The 13,983-nt window shown below is 31.2% G+C and overlaps 1 long non-coding RNA gene across 3 annotated transcripts; it reads right to left on the bottom strand.

The window, feature by feature from the left end:
* Positions 1 to 9,858: 9,858 nt before the first annotated feature.
* Positions 9,859 to 13,648, bottom strand: LOC107948558 (uncharacterized). Of its 3 annotated transcripts, XR_005925595.1 has the most exons (4): positions 13,048 to 13,640; positions 12,547 to 12,639; positions 11,741 to 11,793; positions 9,859 to 11,635 (listed from the first exon to the last, which is right to left on the bottom strand). It is a non-coding gene; the product is annotated as an uncharacterized lncRNA (long non-coding RNA). The 3 variants fall into 3 exon arrangements; XR_001697458.2 differs by lacking the exons at positions 9,859 to 11,635; positions 11,741 to 11,793 and adding an exon at positions 12,172 to 12,303 and having other exon boundaries at positions 13,048 to 13,648; XR_001697457.2 differs by lacking the exons at positions 9,859 to 11,635; positions 11,741 to 11,793 and adding an exon at positions 12,172 to 12,341 and having other exon boundaries at positions 13,048 to 13,627.
* Between the last annotated feature and the right edge of the window lie 335 nt (positions 13,649 to 13,983).

Genomic DNA, 13,983 nt, shown 5'->3' with positions numbered 1-13,983 from the left:
TATTTCAAAGCGTTTATTCTCTTACACATAGTCCCTTATTTAAGTCTACGGAGCCCAAAACATACTTTAGAAAGGGTTTGGGACTAAACCGAGAACTTACGAAAATCTTGGAAATTTCATGCTTTAAGGCTCCACACGCCCGTGTCCCAAAGTCGTGTTCCATACACGGCTGAGACACATGGTCGTGTCTCTGCCTGTGTGGAATATACCTAGGCTATTTTCCAAGCTTTGGTCAACCTTGATCTCTTACACACTTATACAAAATCAAAAACATATAACATGGTATTCATTTAATGATAAAACATCCTCAATTAAACCACAAACATAGCATTTGTATGTCATCATACATGTGTCTCTCATACTCATTTTACCTTGTTTATTATAGTACCACTTATACATTTATACCAAGATTATCATCTTACCAAATATCTTCAGCTTAATCATCAAGCATTCATATTTAAAGCTAGATCATATCTTTATAAAATACCATGATTCAGATGCGCAGAATAACATGTTTGCCTGAAACATTTCAATTCAATTCCATACCCAACAAGCATTACATTGAGACTAGTCATATATATATATACATGTCATGATACATAACATTCTCTTTTTGTTTTCTTATAAACACATATCATTTATTTCATTATATCAATATTTCATATACCATAGTTTCCATGTATTCCACATATATTTATTTTCCTCCTCCTCCTCTCCATTCCACATCCTTAATGTATATAGCATTCTTGTAAGTACGATTTCACAATTTACTAATAAATGTTCACATCAAACTGTCCACACGAGTCATAGTCACTTAATTATTTATAATTCGAGCTACAGAGCTCCAAATTAAGATCCGTAAATTTCCCCTGAAACTAGACTCACATATATTTCCACCATAAAATTTTCATAATTTTTGGTTTAGCCAATTAGTACAGTTTATTCATTAAAATTTCTCCTGTTTCACTTTCTGACAGTTCTGACCTCTCTTCACTAAAAAAATAATTATCTCACAGAACAGAACTAGGATAATGTTCTTGTTGATTTATCTTGAAAATAGACTCATTATGGATTTTAAAAATATAATTTTGAGCCTCTAATTATTTTTCTCCAAAGTTTTGTGATTTTCCAAAGTCGGAACAGGGGATCACGTAATCATTCTGAATCAGTCTCATAAAAACATAAATATCTCAAAATATAGAACTCCTTTGCTTTCTATGTTTCTTTTATATGAAAATATACTCATTAAGCTTTAATTTTATATCTCATTCAGTCTCTGATTCAATTTATACTATTTTTGGTGATTTTTCAAAATCACGTCACTGCTACTGTCCAAAACAGTTTTATTGCTAATTCACTCTTTCACACTTTCTTTGTATTAACCTCACTTTAACATACATATCACAAATCATTTTCACCACATTTCATACATCACAAGTATAGGCCCATGATCACAAGGTCACCATAAAATCATCCTCATGTATAACTTACTTGTTTATAACCTTACCACATCCTGGTCACTTAATGAACACATCATTCACATAATCAAGTTCCTGCACTTATTCATCACAAAACTCACAAAGCAATACATAGAGAGTCTCCCGTTGAACACTTCGGATCAATCCTCGATACTTGGTGGTTTCAGGACATAGCTCCACCCATCATATAGTTCGGCTCTCTTGTACACATGGGGAACACTTAGTACCACCCATGTGACCTAGCCAGTTTATCTCGTAGCTCTCATGTCTACATGGTGTCCTTCACTTGGAACCACGCATGCGACCTAGCTACATATATCCTGTAGCTCTCTTGCCTACATGGTGTACACATAGTATCACCCATGCGACCTAGCTACATCATAATGTCTTGTAGCTCTCTTGTACACATGATGTGCACTCAGCACTATACATGTGACCTAGCTACATACCATCTGTATCATCCAATCTTTCCGAAGGTTCAACCGGGACTTCTCTCTCTTTTCCAACAATTTTACCAATCAAGTAATTATCCACAAACATATTTCCAATATTTTTATAAAATATCATAATACAAGTAATAGTGATGTATTACTTACATATAAACTTACATCTCATTTAATATCAACGCAATAACATTAAATTACACATTGTCTTATTAAAAATCATATGAACTTACAATTTCCCATAATATCCATAATCATAGAAATCACATTTATGTATGATAATTCAATGCACTTCATGTACCATAGACATATTTTTAAATCAATTCATAAACTTGGCACCATAATCGTTTAATTTAACATAATTCAATTAATTCACTAAATTTAACTTTCAAATATAAATTACAACATTATTGTTGTATTATTATCATACCAACTTACATACTTTCAACACCTCGGAGATCATAGTAAATATATCAATTTTACATTGAAACATGCATAAATTAATGCTTATTATACATATGAACTTACCTTGATATTAAAACGGCCATTTTACCAACTTTCCCAATTTTCGATTTTTCTCTCATTCTAGGTTCAAATCTCGTTTTCCGGGATCTAAAACATCATATTTTACTTATTTAATTAATTTAATATTCAAAACAGTCCTTAACTCAAACTTTGGAAAAATTACAATTTTGCCCCTAAACTTTTGCATATTTACACTTTTGCCCCTAGGCTCGGGAATTAAACTTCATCCCTTATTCTTATGTTTTATGACATGATGATCACTTTTCCCTTCTATGGCAACATCAAATTCTCACTCTAACATATACTTATGACTATTAGGTATTTTACCGATTAAGCCCTTTTGCTCATTTTCACTTAAAACCGAGTAGCACAAGTTGTCTAACATAACTTAAAACCTCATATTGTATCATAAAACACCAGAATACACAAATTTTACCTATGGGTATTTTTCCAAATATGAACCCTAGGTTGAATTATTGCTAGCATAAGCTAAATCAAGTTACTGGGACTCCAAAAACGTAAAGAACTTGAAAAACGGGGTTAGAACGGACTTACAATTGAGCTTGGGAAGCTTGAAAACCCTAGCCATGGAGTCTCCCTTGGTATACACGTCCATGGTGAAGAAGATGAGCAAAATTGGCTTTTAATTTTGTATTTTAATTCATTTTACCCCTAAATGACCAAAATACCCTTACTACTAAACTTTCCAAAAATTCCATCCATGTCCAATTTTTGTCCATAACTTAGAAATTGGTCAAATTGCTATTTAAGACCTCCTAATTAATATTTCAAATCAATTTCATACTAGAAACTTCTAGAATGCAAGTTTGCAACTTATTCAATTTAGTCCCTAACTTCGAATTAAGCACTTTATGCATAGAATTTCTTCACGAAATTTTCACACAATCATGCAATCATATCATAGACCTCAAAATAATCATAAAATAATTATTTATATCTTAGATTTTGTGGTCTCGAAACCTCTGTTCCAACTAGACCCAATTTTGGGCTATTACAACTCTCCCCCCTTTAGAGATTTTCGTCCTCGAAAATCTTACCGGAGTGAGGTTTAGTATCTTTCTCATAATTTCCAGAATTACTAACTAATTGTTTTCAAGACGATACTTTCAGAAACACTCTGTCATTAATTTGAATCCCAAGATAACTCAGTAAACTCTGATATTTCTCTAACTCTGTCCTTTACTTGTCAACCATTCTCAGACTCTGGTCATATCTATAATTATTTTATCACTGAACTCTTTGATTCCACACTTAGGAACATAGTCAACATGATTCTCATGAATTTCCGTTATATACACCTCATCGGTAAGGGGGTGAGGTCGTACAGTCTCTAACTCGATTCTGACATATATCTATATGACACATTTTTTTCATTATCCACATATGTCATTATAATCATACTATCCACTTCAAACAATTTATTATTCATACCTGTCTTACATAAAATTTCCAATTATCTCATTTCAAACAAGTGCACTCACTCATACATTCTATGAATTTTGAATAACTTTAATCATCACATTTACTAATTAATTTAGTCAAGCATGCAACAGCATATGAAGGCCAAACAAATATGAATAAATATATCACTATATAAACTTTCATCTCACATATTATCACATATACATATATCACGAATTCTTATTCATACCTTTCCGAGTTTAACACATCATAGCTACACTTTATTCAAATACTTCAATATCGCTATCAAATGGTCAGATGTAGCTCGGTTGGAAAATATTTCATTTTAAACAAAATAGTCCTTATTAGTATCGGGAGACATCACACTATTACATATTTGTGGCATGTATAACTAAACTCTTACACTTGCTATGTTAGTCCAAGAATCGACTAAACATGCTCTGATACCACTAAATGTAACACCCCTTACCCGTATCCAAGGCCGGGCTAAGGTACGAGGCGTTACCAGACAAACATACAAACATTAAACTAAAATACGAGCCATAAAATTTTATTCATATTTCAAAGCATTTATTCTCTTACACATAGTCCCTTATTTAAGTCTACAGAGCCCAAAACATACTTTAGAAAGGGTTTGGGACTAAACCGAGAACTTACGAAAATCTTGGAAATTTCATGCTTTAAGGCTCCACACGCCCGTGTCCCAAAGTCGTGTTCCATACACGACTGAGACACATGGTCGTGTCTCTGCCTGTGTGGAATATACCTAGGCTATTTTCCAAGCTTTGGTCAACCTTGATCTCTTACACACTTATACAAAATCAAAAGCATATAACATGGTATTCATTTAAGGATTAAACATCCTCAATTAAACCACAAACATAGCATTTGTATGTCATCATACATGTGTCTCTCATACTCATTTTACCTTGTTTATTATAGTACCACTTATACATTTATACCAAGATTATCATCTTACCAAATATCTTCAGCTTAATCATCAAGCATTCATATTTAAAGCTAGATCATATCTTTATAAAATACCACGATTCAGATGCGCAGAATAACATGTTTGCCTGAAACATTTCAATTCAATTCCATACCCAACAAGCATTACATTGAGACTAGTCATATATATATATACATGTCATGATACATAACATTCTCTTTTTGTTTTCTTATAAACACATATCATTTATTTCATTATATCAATATTTCATATACCATAGTTTCCATGTATTCCACATATATTTATTTTCCTCCTCCTCCTCTCCATTCCACATCCTTAATGTATATAGCATTCTTGTAAGTACGATTTCACAATTTACTAATAAATGTTCACATCAAACTGTCCACACGAGTCATAGTCACTTAATTATTTATAATTCGAGCTACAGAGCTCCAAATTAAGATCCGTAAATTTCCCCTGAAACTAGACTCACATATATTTCCACCATAAAATTTTCATAATTTTTGGTTTAGCCAATTAGTACAGTTTATTCATTAAAATTTCTCTTGTTTCACTTTCTGACAGTTCTGACCTCTCTTCACTAAAAAAATAATTATCTCACAAAACAGAACTAGGATAATGTTCTTGTTGATTTATCTTGAAAATAGACTCATTATGGATTTTAAAAATATAATTTTGAGACTCTAATTATTTTTCTCCAAAGTTTTGTGATTTTCCAAAGTCAGAACAGGGGATCACGTAATCATTCTGAATCAGTCTCATAAAAACATAAATATCTCAAAATATAGAACTCCTTTGCTTTCTATGTTTCTTTTATATGAAAATATACTCATTAAGCTTTAATTTTATATCTCATTCAGTCTCTGATTCAATTTATACTATTTTTGGTGATTTTTCAAAATCACGTCACTGCTACTGTCCAAAACAGTTTTATTGCTAATTCACTCTTTCACACTTTCTTTGTATTAACCTCATTTTAACATACATATCACAAATCATTTTCACCACATTTCATACATCACAAGTGTAGGCCCATGATCACAAGGTCACCATAAAATCATCCTCATGTATAACTTACTTGTTTATAACCTTACCATATCCTGGTCACTTAATGAACACATCATTCACATAATCAAGTTCCTGCACTTATTCATCACAAAACTCACAAAGCAATACATAGAGAGTCTCCTGTTGAACGCTTCGGATCAATCCTCGATACTTAGTGGTTTCAGTACATAACTCCACCCATCATATAGTTCGGCTCTCTTGTACACATGGTGAACACTTAGTACCACCCATGTGACCTAGCCAGTTTATCTCGTAGCTCTCTTGTCTACATGGTGTCCTTCACTTGGAACCACGCATGCGACCTAGTTACATATATCCCGTAGCTCTCTTGTCTACATGGTGTACACATAGTATCACCCATGCGACCTAGCTACATCATAATGTCTTGTAGCTCTCTTGTACACATGATGTGCACTCAGCACTATACATGTGACCTAGCTACATACCATCTGTATCATCCAATCTTTCCGAAGGTTCAACCGAGATTTCTCTCTCTTTTCCAACAATTTTACCAATCAAGTAATTATCCACAAACATATTTCCAATATTTTTATAAAATATCATAATACAAGTAATAGTGATGTATTACTTACATATAAACTTACATCTCATTTAATATCAACGCAATAACATTAAATTACACATTGTCTTATTAAAAATCATATGAACTTACAATTTCCCATAATATCCATAATCATAGAAATCACATTTATGTATGATAATTCAATGCACTTCATGTACCAGAGCCATATTTTTAAATCAATTCATAAACTTGGCACCATAATCGTTTAATTTAACATAATTCAATTAATTCACTAAATTTAACTTTCAAATATAAATTACAGCATTATTGTTGTATTATTATCATACCAACTTACATACTTTCAACACCTCGGAGATCATAGTAAATATATCAATTTTACATTGAAACATGCATAAATTAATGCTTATTATACATATGAACTTACCTTGATATTAAAACGACCATTTTACCAACTTTCCCAATTTTTGATTTTTCTCTCATTCTAGGTTCAAATCTCGTTTTCCGGGATCTAAAACATCATATTTTACTTATTTAATTAATGTACTATTCAAAACAGTCCTTAACTCAAACTTTGGAAAAATTACAATTTTGCCCCTAAACTTTTGCATATTTACACTTTTGCCCCTAGGCTCGGGAATTAAACTTCATCCCTTATTCTTATGTTTTATGACATGATGGTCACTTTTCCCTTCTATGGCAACATCAAATTCTCACTCTAACATATACTTATGACTATTAGGTATTTTTATCGATTAAGCCCTTTTGCTCGTTTTCACTTAAAACCGAGTAGCACAAGTTTTCTAACATAATTTAAAACCTCATATTGTATCATAAAACACCAGAATACACAAATTTTACCTATGGGTATTTTTCCAAATATGAACCCTAGGTTGAATTATTGCTAGCATAAGCTAAATCAAGTTACCGGGACTCCAAAAACGTAAAGAACTTGAAAAACGGGGTTAGAACGGACTTACAATTGAGCTTGGGAAGCTTGAAAACCCTAGCCATGGAGTCTCCCTTGGTATACACGTCCATGGTGAAGAAGATGAGCAAAATTGGCTTTTACTTTTGTATTTTAATTCATTTTACCCCTAAATGACCAAAATACCCTTGCTACTAAACTTTCTAAAAATTCCATCCATGTCCAATTTTTGTCCATAACTTAGAAATTGGTCAAATTGCTATTTAAGACCTCCTAATTAATATTTCAAATCAATTTCATACTAGAAACTTCTAGAATGCAAGTTTGCAACTTATTCAATTTAGTCCCTAACTTCGAATTAAGCACTTTATGCATAGAATTTCTTCACGAAATTTTCACACAATCATGCAATCATATCATAGACCTCAAAATAATCATAAAATAATTATTTATATCTCAGATTTTGTGGTCCCGAAACCTCTGTTCCAACTAGACCCAATTTTGGGCTAGTACAACTGAGACAATACAAATATAGCAAGAAATAAAATCAAATATTGTAAATATATTTTATGTTGATTTTCAGTGGCTATAAAAAGCCGAATCGAAACGATGTAAGGGACGGTTTTTTTTACATGCACATATACAATAAAAATCAGGAAAATACCAGGAGTTGATCGAAGAAACAGAGGTGATTTGTTCTTACTTTATTTTTTCTTTTTTGGTGATGAATACATACAATTATCACTAAAAATAAAACGAAAAGAGAATTACCGTCGGATTTGCGCTAAAAATCAAAGCTCTTCAGCTTCCGGCTGCCGTATCTGGCAGGGTCGACGACGGCGTGTGAGCGCGTGTTCCTGAAGAACCGGGGTTGGTCTGACAGAGGCCGGAGCCCGGAGGGCTTTTTCTCCTCTCCATTTTCAGAGGATTTCAGTTTTTTGTTTGGAGGGATAAAAATGAATTTTTAAGTTTTTTTTTTATATTTATAAACGACCCGTACGACGTCGTTTTAGGATAACCGTTTAGTAATCAAAATGGTGTCGTTTCAAGGCTGAAGGTCCTCGCGTTGACCCGTGACCCAGGAAGGATCCGCGTGTTTTTGTTTAAAGGGTTAATTGCCCAATTGGTCCTTCCGCATTTTCAGCATTTATAATTTCGTTCAATTCAAATTTTATTTTATTTTGGCCTTGACCTTTTATTTTTGTTTCAATTTAGTCCTAGCTACTATTATAAGGCCTATTTCGGGAACGACGTCGTTTTGGGATTTGGGTAAAATTACCCAGTGAGTCCTTCAGCTTTTAGTGCGTGTTTCAATCGGGTCTAAAATTCATTTTACTATTTTAAAATTAACCCTAGTGTTTTAGGTAAATTCAATTTTAATCCTTTTATATATATATTTTTATATTATTTATTTATTTTAAATATTTTTATATTATTTATTTTACTTTAAACCTTATTTATATGCAAAAAATATTTATTTTATTTGTATTATTTATTATATTATTTATTTTTTATTGTATAATATTTATTATATTATGTATAATTTTTAAAAATTTGTAAATTATTATTAAATATTACATTTTTATATATCATTATTAAATATTTAGTATATAATATTCTAAAATTTACTGTAAAATTTTGTTCCTATTTAACATATTATTATTTTTATAAATATATATTTAGTTATTATATTATACAGTATATTTTTATATATATTAACCATTTTAAAAATTCTCCTTTATTATTTATATATTGTTTTAAATATTTTATTTTTTTAAATACCTCATTTATTTGTAATTGTATCACTGCAGCAAAATTGACTTTTAGCGGCATTTTTTAAGGTCTTTAGTGGCGCTTTTACAAGCACCACAAAAAACGCCGCTAAAGGTCATAAAATTTAAAAAAAAATTATAAAATATTATAAAGGTCATGAAAAATATAAAAAAGTTTAAAATTCATTATCAAAATATTGAGAAGAATAATATCTATGATATAAATATAAAAATTTTCTATTAAAATTCATTAACAAATTAAATTTTCTATTAAAATTTTAACTTTAAAACTAAATACAAAAATTAATGAATTTAAATTTAAAATTTAAAATAATAAATTAATAACACAATTAAAATCCAAAAGTTAAAACTCAAGTTATCTTAAATATTAAAATAAAAATAAAAATTTTGAATCAAAACTAAAATAAATAATAAAAATTAGATTAAATATAAAAATATCAATAAAATAAAATATTATAATGAAATTACTTAAATGAAATAAGGACTTAAATCATAACCATGTAAAATATAAGATTTGAATATCCATTCCCATGTGAAATATCAACATTGATTATTTAAATTGATTAAGCTGCTAATGAATATTCTATTTTCTAAGTCAAAATTACAATTCGTTTTTTTTTCTTCTTTCAACTCAAATAAAAATAAAAGGTTGAAAACAAAACAATTAAATAAAAAATAGAATAATTAGTTGACACGAGATTATTATTAAATATATGCAAATATGCAAGTAGACTATTACAAAACTAGGTGTAGTTTTTGATCAACTAATTAGTTGATCCTACTGCAGGTTCTATCTATAATCTGCTTAACTAACATACAAACATAAGGCACTCTAATACTCTTTTGTACATAAAACATCTGAAACTCACACCTGAATTCAGATTCAGAGCACATACGATGTCAACTGCATGTTGATCAATATCATTCTTATTCGCTGCTGCAATGCCTCCCACATGCATTTGTAGAGGTAGGAGCCAGCCATTATGTGCCTTCTGCAAATTGTTCTTGGACCGCAATCTAGTGTAGTTGGTTTTTCCTGTTCCATTTGCCACCAGTCAAAACATAAAAGAGCTATATTATGGTAACTCCATCAGCTTACACAGTAAATTATAGCTCGCATGTTTCAAAGGTATGATTCAATCAGTGGGGATTCTAGTAAAATAACAGTCGTTGAGAAGGCAAATTGATGATAAATTAGATAGGAGCAGAGAATATATACTATATTTTATCTGAACAAATGTTCCTTTCTTCAAATATATTGGAATGAATAATGATTAATTCGCATCATCAACGCTAGTGAAAATCCATAAAGAAAAAAAATGATAGTTAGAATGTAGCATAAAATTAGCTTAATTTTGCTGGGCAAAATTAGACAACTGCATGCTAAACACCATTACTAGAGATAATCAGCCTACCACCAGCAGTAGACAACTACAGAAAATAGGCTAGTTGGTAAAAGAAAACAATTAATAACAATCAAGAAAATATCTTCTAATTTTAGATAAAACACTAACTCGTTCAAGCAGACCCTTTTAAAGAAAACTGATTAAGAAAGAAAATTCCAATTGCAAAAGCACTTCAACGTGCAAGTATAGGACACATGAGGATACGGATATGAAATTCATGGCTCTACTATGGAGTTAATGCTCACAAATTCAGAAATGTTACTGGTTTGGAAGTTCGAGGAACTCCATTACAGCCAAGTACATATCCAATCTCTTAAAACAGTGGCATAAGGGAAAAAATTAACATATAAAACTTATGCCAAGATGAACAAGGGTTGTTGAGTATTTTAATTTAAAATCGTTGTATGGTTATGAGTTTAATATGTTAATTTTTGGTCTTCCACAGATTTTAAATTGAAAAGAAAAGAAAAATTTGACTTTATACACAGTTGAGTTTCAGAGACCAGAAAGCACAAGCCAAAGTTCAGTTCATGCATGAGGACTACCCGGTAACACATGTCATCCAAAACAGAAGAAACAAGCTTGAAATTCTCTAGTAGCAACTTACGAAAGAGCCTGAATAGGATCCAAATTTAAATCACAAAAGAATAAGGAAATTACATATAAACAATTACACAAACAACGACCATAAAAGCAATAAACTAGTAGTTAAGAAGAGGTGAAAGGCTAGGTGGTTGTCATCTAACAATTAAGGCTAGGTGGTTCTTGTTATATCTCCAATGGATCGTGAAAGTTTCATATGGGATGACTTCAGGTGGAATGGAATATAATGGAAGTAATGAAGTGTAGTTTTGAGGGTCAAGGTAAGAAGCAGGAAAAGTATAAGGCAACTCAAATGCATTCCAATAGCATTCAAGACCATCTGCAGCAGCAAGCTGAGTGTCACTCTCAGCTTCAACTGTTTTTCTTTCATTCATTGGCACATCAGTTTGCCATTCGAAATATGAACTCACAACCATGGTACGTAGCTGTTGAAAATGCTGCAAAAAAAGAAAGAAAAGAAAGAAATTTATATTACAGGAGACCCTAAGTAGCAAAAGATTACAGAAAATAAAAAAAAAGGGTAAAAAAGAAGCTTAACATACCTGAAATAAAAGAAGAAAACTGTGAAAAATCAGTTTTAGTGCTTATCGACTACCTGTTGAGTTTGAGACAAGAAAGATTTTTAGAAGACCAAACTTTATACAAAAAAGAACTTAATCAAAGTATATAAAAGAGTACCAAAAAAAGCCACAATTAATTTATATAGCTTTTTATGACCTGATTTTGTTTCTTTTCTGTCAAATAAATATTTAATAAAATGATAATCTAATTTCTATATTCAATCCATTATTTCGATTTTTAGGATTCATTAACTCAAATACTACTTTCTACACTTTAAATTTTATTATATTTACTACTAATATATAATAAAAGACTGCATTCTGTAATAACCCTGTAAGTTAGAGAACCATCAGAACAAGAACAAAAATATATACGGCATAAAAGGCTGAATCACTTCAGTAGATAAAGCATGCCTTTGAATATTTAGGATCACTTCAATTGCCTTAGTAGCATCCTGTATGGCACTACCATACTCTTCCAATTTGGTGTGAGCAAGTGAGCGATTGGCCCAGTACACTGCATTCTGACTATTTAGCTCTATCGCCTGCGTGTACAAGTTAATAGCCTGACCTTATTTGTGTGCTGAATAAAAAAAAATCGAGAGCTTAAGCACAATTGAACACAATGAAATTGCAAACATCACTATCATAATCCTCATACATGCATTTGACTATCCACATTCTACACTTTCTCTATGCAGAATCAAACACTTTAACCCAATCAATATTCGATAAAACAAAATAAAAAATTTGTGATACTGAGATTTACATGCTCATTACATTGGTACCTTTAAATTCTTCATTAGCTTGGTTTTTGATTTCTTCAGCTCGTGAGAGGTTAGAACCTTCATTTTCCATACCGGGCATAACCTTTTTATCAACTGGTTTAAATCAAGTTAAAATGTTAGTGAAAAGCTTATTTTCTTCTCACAAACCTCTGCATCATCCACAACATTAAACAAACAACACATTAGCAAGACAACAATGCTTGCATCTTCTGAAACAAAAGCATCCTATAAAGTAACTAACATCCATAACAAAAGTTATTAGAAAAACTTCAAAAATAACAATACCTAAAGCACACTTAAGAAATAACAAATCTAAAATTATCATCAAAATTTTAATTAAAAAAATAACATGCACATACAACTGGAAAAAAAAGCTAATACAACTTAAAGAAATTATTCATATCTTCTATACTAGGATATTCAAAACTTCATATTCAAAGACAGAAATTTCAAGCATAAGCGAACAATCAAAAGCAAAATAGAAATAAAAGTTGGGAATACCTTCAGGGATTGTGAGAAGAGGCTGAGAAGAGCAATCGCAAAGGCAAGGTGGGCAAGTGTTGGAAGTGTGGCTGAAGGCTACTAATCCTTCCATGAAATGCCAATACAGAGGTGGACCCACTATGTAGCCGAATAAACAGAGGCCCAATTGACACAACCCCACCTTCAACGCCGCCGTCTGGTTCACTGCCGAGAAACCAAATCAAGACTGAAGCAATTTGATGCGGTAGTCAGAAAAAATGTCAAATCCTAACCATGCATTTTGTTTTTATTCAACGATTCTTCGATAGTCAAAAATTTGCGGGTGGGTTTGTCAATCTTTCATCGAAATGAGTGTGTGAAAGTGGGAATGCGAATGGGAAGAAGTAGCAAACTGTTAGTAGGGACTTGAGACAGCTAGGGTTCTTTTGATAAGAGCTTGGAGACGTTGCTGGAGAGTTTCTTGATTGAAAAGAGCAACGGAGGGGTGAGATTGGGGGTTTTTTGACGATACCGATTTTAGGGGGAAAAATTAGGGGTTTGGGCTAAAATTTGGGGATAAAATCGCGCCTATTTTTAGGTGAAATGATTTTTTTGTGGTTTTTTTATAAAAAACGGCCCCTATTGTTAGCCTTTTGTGGTGTTTTTATACCAAAAATCATTTCATTTTAAATAAAATGACACCATTTTGTTATGTTAATTTTTTTTTATTTTATCTGTTAAAAATTATTAGTTAAGTGATTTTATAAAATATTTATTATTTTTATTTTTATAAATTGGTTTTTATAAATAAAAAGCTAAGTACTCTGAAAATAAATATCGCATATTTTAATAAGAAAACAAATAATTAAATGGCTGTAATTAATTATTAAGTTAGAATTATCCAATGTAAGCAATCAATCTCTCACATATCAAATTTCTATGAAAGACTGAGACGTTAATCATGATTTTATATTA

Source organism: Gossypium hirsutum, chromosome A04, assembly GCF_007990345.1.
Source record: "Gossypium hirsutum isolate 1008001.06 chromosome A04, Gossypium_hirsutum_v2.1, whole genome shotgun sequence".
NCBI classification, from domain to species: Eukaryota; Viridiplantae; Streptophyta; class Magnoliopsida; order Malvales; family Malvaceae; genus Gossypium; species Gossypium hirsutum.
The sequence above is the reverse complement of the archived record's forward strand: the minus strand, read 5'-3'. Positions and strand labels throughout refer to the sequence as shown.